Source organism: Rhinopithecus roxellana, chromosome 15, assembly GCF_007565055.1.
Source record: "Rhinopithecus roxellana isolate Shanxi Qingling chromosome 15, ASM756505v1, whole genome shotgun sequence".
NCBI lineage: Eukaryota > Metazoa > Chordata > Mammalia > Primates > Cercopithecidae > Rhinopithecus > Rhinopithecus roxellana.
The window spans coordinates 85,766,992-85,774,061 of NC_044563.1; the positions used below are offsets into that span (position 1 = coordinate 85,766,992).

Below are 7,070 nucleotides of genomic sequence, written 5' to 3' on the forward strand. Positions count from 1 at the left end.
CATGACAGCTCCAAAGTAACACAGTAATTCTACAGCAACGGATTCCAATGAAAAAGAAATTTATGAAATGCCTGAAAAAGAATTTAAAATAATATTATTAAAGAAGTTGAGTGAGATACAAGAGAACACAGATAAATAATACAAAGAAACCAAAAAAGCAATTCAGAACCTGAATGAGAAATTCAACAAAGAGATAGATATCATTTAAAAAAGAAACAGAAAACTTGGAACTGAATAATTCAATAAAATAAATAAAAAACACAATAGAGTTTCAACAATAGACTAAGTTAAGCAGAAGAAATAACTTCAGAACTTGAAGACAGGCTTTTGAAAATAATTCCATCAGACAAAAAGAAAAAAATTTAGTCTATGGCCATACCACCCTGAATGCACCCAATTTCACTGGATCTTGGAAGATAAGCAGGATCATGCCTGGTTAGTACTTGGATGAGAGACCTCCTGGGAATATTGGGTGCCGTAGGCAAAAAAAAAAAAAAATACTCTGAAAGATGAAGAAACCCTATGTGATACATGTGACACCAGTAAATGGTCAAATATTCAAATTTTAGGTGTTCTAGAAAGAGAAGAGAGATGACATAAGCAAATGGAAATAAAACCTGTTTAACAAAATAATTGCCGACAACTCCCCAAGTTTTACAAAAGATTTAGACATCCAGATATAGGAAGCTCAAATATCCTCAAATAAATAAAAGCCAAAAAAGTTTTCTCCAAGGTATACTACTAAAAGTTAAACTACAAGTTAAACTACTAAAGGTTAAAAAAAAAAAAAAAAAAGAGAGACTTCTAAAAATAGCAAAAGAAAACATAAAGCCACATCTAAGGGAGCATCTATCAGATTAAGGGTGGATTTCTGAGCAGAAATCTTACAAGTCAGGAGAGAATAGAATGCTATGTTCAAAATGCTGAAACAAAAAATCTGCTAACCAAGAATACTACATTCAGGAAGGCTATCCTTCAAAAATAAAGCAGAAATAAAGTCTTTCCCACACAATTAAAAGCTTATGGAATTCACCACCACTAGACTAGCCCTACAATAAATGCTTAAGGGAATCCTATATCCGAAAGTGAAAGAACCTTATCTACCATTATGAAAACACATGAAAGTACAAAACTCACTAGCAGAACAGACACAAATAAGAAAGAGAAAGAATTCAAATGTCATCACTACAGAAAACCATCAAGCCTCAGTAATAAATATGAAAAGAGAAATAAAGGAGGAAAGGATATACAAAACAACCAGGAAACAGTTAACCAAATGGCAGGAATAAGTTCTCAGATGTCAGTAATAACTTTTAATGCAAACAAATTAAATTTCCACTTAAAAGATGTAGACTGGCTGATAAGATATTTTAATGACCCTACCATGTGCTGCCTGCAAGAAACTCACTTCACCTATACAATAGATATAGACTGAAAGTGAAGAGATAGAAAAAGATATTTCATGCAAATTGAAACCAAAGATGGACAGGAATAACTATACTTATGTCAGATTAAACAGACTTTAAGTCATAAATATTATAGTAAAAAGAGACAGAGAAGATCATTACATGATGACAAAGGGATCAATTCAGCAAGCAAATATAACAATTACATATACTATATATATATATACACACATATATATACAATGCCAATACAATAACAGGCAGAGCATTAGACAGCATTAGACAGATTATCTAGACTGAAAGTCAACAAAGAAAAACTGAGTTCAAAATCCACTTTAGACTACATTGAAATAACACAAAACATTTTATCCAACAGCTGTAGAATATACATTCATCTCATCCGCACAAAGAACATTGTCCAAAATAGAATACATATTTGGCAACAAAACAAGTTTTAACAAATTTATAAATCTTCTCAGATCACAGTAGAATAAAACTAAAACTTTGGAAACTGTACAAATAAGTGGAAATTAAACAAGCTCCTAAATGATCATTGAGTTAATGAAGAAATAGAGAATAAAATTTTTAAAATTATTGAAACAAACAAAAATGAAAACAGAATATACCAAAAACTATGTGCTACAGCAAAAGCAATGCTAGGAGAAAAGTTTATAGCAATAAATGCCTATATCAAAAAAGTAGAATGATTTCATGTAAAAAATCTAATAATGCACCTCAAGAAATTAGAGTAGCAAAAACAAACAAAATCCAAAAATAGTAGAAGAAAAAAATTAAAATCAGAATAGAACTTTAAAAAGTCTCAAAAAGACAAAAAAAGTGAAAATTTGATTTTTTGAAAAGATAAACAAAATTGATAAACTTCTAACTAGATGAACCAAAAGAAAAAGAGAGAAGATGCAAATAAAATCAGAAACAAAAAGGAAGATAGTACAATAGATACCATAGAAATACAAAATATTATCAGTGACTACTGGGAACTACATACTAACAAACTGGAAAACCTAGAGGAAATGGACAAATTCCTGGACATATACAACCTAATGAGATTGAATAAGGAAGAAACAGAAAACCTGAAAATACCAATAGTGAGTAATGAGATTGAATCAGTAATAAAAAGCCTGCCAACAAAGAAAAGCACAAGGCCAGAAAGTGTTACTGCCTTATACTACCAAATTTGTAAAAAAGAAATAACACCAATTCTTCTGAAACTATTCCAAAAAATTAAAGAGGAGGGAATTATTCCTAACTCATTCCGAAAGGCTACTACTACCCTGACACCAAAAACAAACAAGGACACAACAGAAAATAAAACACAAGCCAATATTCTTGATGAACATAGATGTAAAAATCCTCCACAAAATACTAGCAAATCAAATCCACCAATACACCAAAAAGATAATACATCATAATCAAGTGGGATTTATCCCAGGAATGCAAAAATGGTTCAATGCATGCAAATCAATAAATGTGATACATCATATATTAATCCATTTTCTCATGCTGCTGATAAAGACATATCTGAAACTGGGCAATTTACAAAAGAAATAGGTTTAATTGGACTTACAATTCCACATGGCTGGGGAAGCCTCACAATCATGGCAGAAGACAAGAAGGAGCAACTTATATCTTGCATGGATGGTGGCAGGAAAAGAGAGGAGCATGTGCAGGGAAACTCCAGTTTTTTTAAACCGGCAGATCTTATGAGACTCATTCACTATCATCAGAATTATGGGTGCAGGAAAGACCCGCCCACATAATTCAATTGCTTCCCAATTGTCTTTCCAATTTAATAAGACAATATGTCAGGCAATAGCATAACTAAGATACTAAACCTGACTTCTAAACTTAAAATTCAAGTCTCATTATGCCAAAAGTGAATATCAGAAGGCTTTTTCTCAAAGAATTTAGGCACATTATTCAATTCATCACTCTGTGAATTCAAGGAGAAATGAGACCTTGATCCTTCTCTTGGCTCTATCTACAGAGAAACCAGCATTTACTTTTCCAGGAGTAAGCACAGGTTTAAGGAAAGTCTCTCAATCTCTTTCTTAAATGGGACACAGTCTTAATTCTAGTATAAGTACACTGGTAAATATAAGAGATCTAGTGACTGTTTCAGAAAATATATCAAGGTTTATTTTTTCCAAGAGCGTTGACTCATGTAGGTCTCCTTCCCCACCACATACTAACAACAGCATCTCTTGACAGACCACAAGAATTCTGCATAAACTCAAAAGCTAAGCAGAAAATACATTGTTTCCAATGAAATACCAGGATCTTGACGTAATCATAGCAGAATGTCAAGGCAGATTTCAAATATATGTTTGAACAGTCCTAAGCTAGGAACTGAATTTCTTTGGCTATTAAGGCTCTTTTTTTGTTTCATATGAATTTTAAAATAGTTTTTTCTAGTTCTGTAAAGAATGTCATTGGTAATTTGACTGGAATAGCATTCAATCTGTAAATTGCTTTGGGCAGTATAGTGATTTTAATGATATTGATTGTTCCTATCAATGAGCATGGGATGTCTGTCCATTAGTTTGTGTCTCCTCTGATTTATTTGAGCAGTGTTTGGTAATTCTCACTGTAGAGTTCTTTCACCTCCCTGAATAGCTGTATTCCTTGGTATTTTGCTTTTTGTGTGGCACTTGTGAGTGGGATTGCCTTTCTAATTTGGATCTCAGTTTGGTTGTTGTTGTTATGTAGGAATGCTAGTGATTTTTGTACATTAATTTTGTATCCTACAACTTTAATAATGTTATTTATCAGCTGAAGGAGCTTTTGGGCCTGGACTATGAGGTTTTCTATATATAGAATCATGTCATCTGCAAACAGAGATAGCTTGACTTCCTGTCTTCTTATTTGGATGGACTTTATTTCTTTCTCTTGCCTGATTGCTGTGGCTAGGACTTCCAATACTATGTTGAATAGAAGTGGTGAGAGAAGTCATCCTTGCCTTGTGCCAGGTTTTTAGGAGAATGCTTCCATCTTTTGCCCATTTTTGGAGGTCAAAAGTTAAGAGAATATTTTAGAATTCCTTTGATTAAAGAAGACTCACAAAAATCCAGCCTGATAAAAAGTTAGATGATGTGTATAGCAGTCCTTCTCAAGTCTGACGGCCTTAAGATAAGCATCATTAAGTAGAAAAAGAGTGGCATGGAGAAAGGGAGAAGACAATAAAGAAAAGAAAAGTATGGAAATGATGTCTAAGAAAATCCTTTGAGTGTGATCACTAGCACATTGAACTGACCTGACATAGATAGATCAAAAACCTATTAGGCCTTTGAGGGGGTTTATTGCCAAAGAAACACGAACTTGACTTTTAAAGAAAGTTTTTGATTTAGAATTTACACCATGGAATACTATGCAGCCATAAAAAAGGATGAGTTTGCGTCCTTTGTAGGGACATGGATGCAGCTGGAAACCATCATTCTTAGCAAACTATCACAAGAAGAGAAAACCAAACACCGCATGTTCTCACTCATAGGTGGGAACTGAACAATGAGATCACTTGGACTCGGGAAGGGGAGCATCACACACTGGGGCCTATCATGGGGAGGGGGGAGGGGGGAGGGATTGCATTGGGGAGTTATGCATGACATAAATGATGAATTGATGGGTGCTGACGAGTTGATGGGTGCAGCACACCAACATGACACAAATATACATATGTAACAAACCTGCACGTTATGCACATGTACCCTAGAACTTAAAGTATAATCTAAAAAATGAAAAAGAAATAAAAATAAAAAAATAAAAATATATTGATCCTAGGCAAATTACAATTAGAAAGGAGAAATAAGTTCTATTGTTTTACAGCACTAAAGGATGATAATAGTCAACAATAATACATTGTATATTTTCAAATAGCTAGAAGAAAGAATATTGCATGTACCCAACACAAAGAAATGATAAGTGTTTGAGATGATGGATATGCTAATTACCCTGATCTGCTCACTACATGCTGTATATAGCTTCATAAATATGTATAATTATTATGTATCAATTTAAAAATGCACAATTAAATAAAAATTTATTTAAAGTACTGATACTAATATTTTGTAAGTAGAAAGTAGGTTCAAATGCAATGTCACTTCAAAAGAAGTCACATTGTTCGATGCGTGCTTCATTTAGTATAATGGGAACATTAATAAAGGCACATTTACGATAATGGGAATATTAATAAAGGCACAAACCCCCAAAGGCAGATGGCATTAAAGAAACAATAAAAAGCAGTTGTCAGGGCATTGAAAGCAATGATCAGGGAGGGCAGAGAAGATGGCCGAATAGGAACAGCTCCAGTCTCCAGCTCCCAGCGCGAGCAACACAGAAGACAGGTGATTTCTGCATTTTCAACTGAAGTACTGGGTTTGTCTCACTAGGGAGTGCCGGACAATCGGTGCTGGTCAGCTGCTGCAGCCCGACCAGCGAGAGCTGAAGCAGGGCGAAACATCGCCTCACCTGGGAAGTGCAAGGAGGAAGGGAATCCCTTTTCCTAGCGAGGGGAACTGAGACACACAACACCTGGAAAATTGGGTAACTTCCACCACAATACTGCACTTTAAGCAAACTGGCACAGCAGGAGATTATATCCCACACCTGGCAGGGAGGGTCCCATGCCCACGGAATCTTCTTCATTGCTAGCACAGCAGTCTGCGATCTAACCGCAAGGCAGCAGCGAGGCTGGGGGAGGGGTGCCGCCATTGTTGAGGCTTAAGTAGGTAAACAAAGCCCTGGGAAGATCGAATGGGGTGGAGCTCACAACAGCTCAGGGAGGTCTGCCAGTCTCTGTAGACTCCGCCTCTGGGGACAGGGCACAGCTAAACAACAACAACAACAACAACAACAACAACAACAACAACAACAACAACAAAAAGCAGCAGAAACCTCTGCAGACGCAAACGACTCTGTCTGACAGCTTTGAAGAGAGCAGTGGATCTCCCAACATGGAAGTTGAGATCTGAGAAGGGACAGACTGCCTGCTCAAGTGTGTCCCTGACCCCTGAGTAGCCTAACTGGGAGACATCCTCCACTAGGGGCAGACAGACACCCCACACCCCACATGGTGGAGTACACCCCTGAGAGGAAGCTTCCAAAGCAAGAATCAGACAGGTAAACTCACTGTTCAGCAGTATTCTATCTTCTGCAACCTCTGCAGCTGACAGCCAGGCAAACAGGGTCTGGAGTGGACCTCAAGCAATCTCCAACAGACCTACAGCTGAGGGTCCTGACAGTTAGAAGGAAAACTATCAAACAGGAAGGACACCTACACCAACACCCCATCAGTACGTCACCATCATCAAAGACCAGAGGCAAATAAAACCACAAAGATGGGGAAAAAGCAGGGCAGAAAAGCTGGAAATTCAAAAAATAGGAGTGCATCTCCCCCTCCAAAGGAACGCAGCTCATTGCCAGCAATGGATCAAAGCTGGACGGAGAATGACTTTGATGAGATGAGAGAAGAAGGTTTCAGACCACCAAACTTCTCAGAGCTATGGGAGGAATTATGTACCCAGTGCAAAGAAACTAAAAATCTTGAAAAAAGAGTGGAAGAATTGATAACCAGAATAATTAATGCAGAGAAGGTCATAAACGAAATGACAGAGATGAAAACCATGACACGAGAAATATGTGACAAACGCA

General features: G+C 36.4%; 1 pseudogene; it reads left to right on the plus strand.

The window, feature by feature from the left end:
- The first annotated feature begins 365 nt into the window (after window positions 1-365).
- On the plus strand, window positions 366-484 carry LOC115893810 (annotated as a pseudogene).
- Window positions 485-7,070: the final 6,586 nt, after the last annotated feature.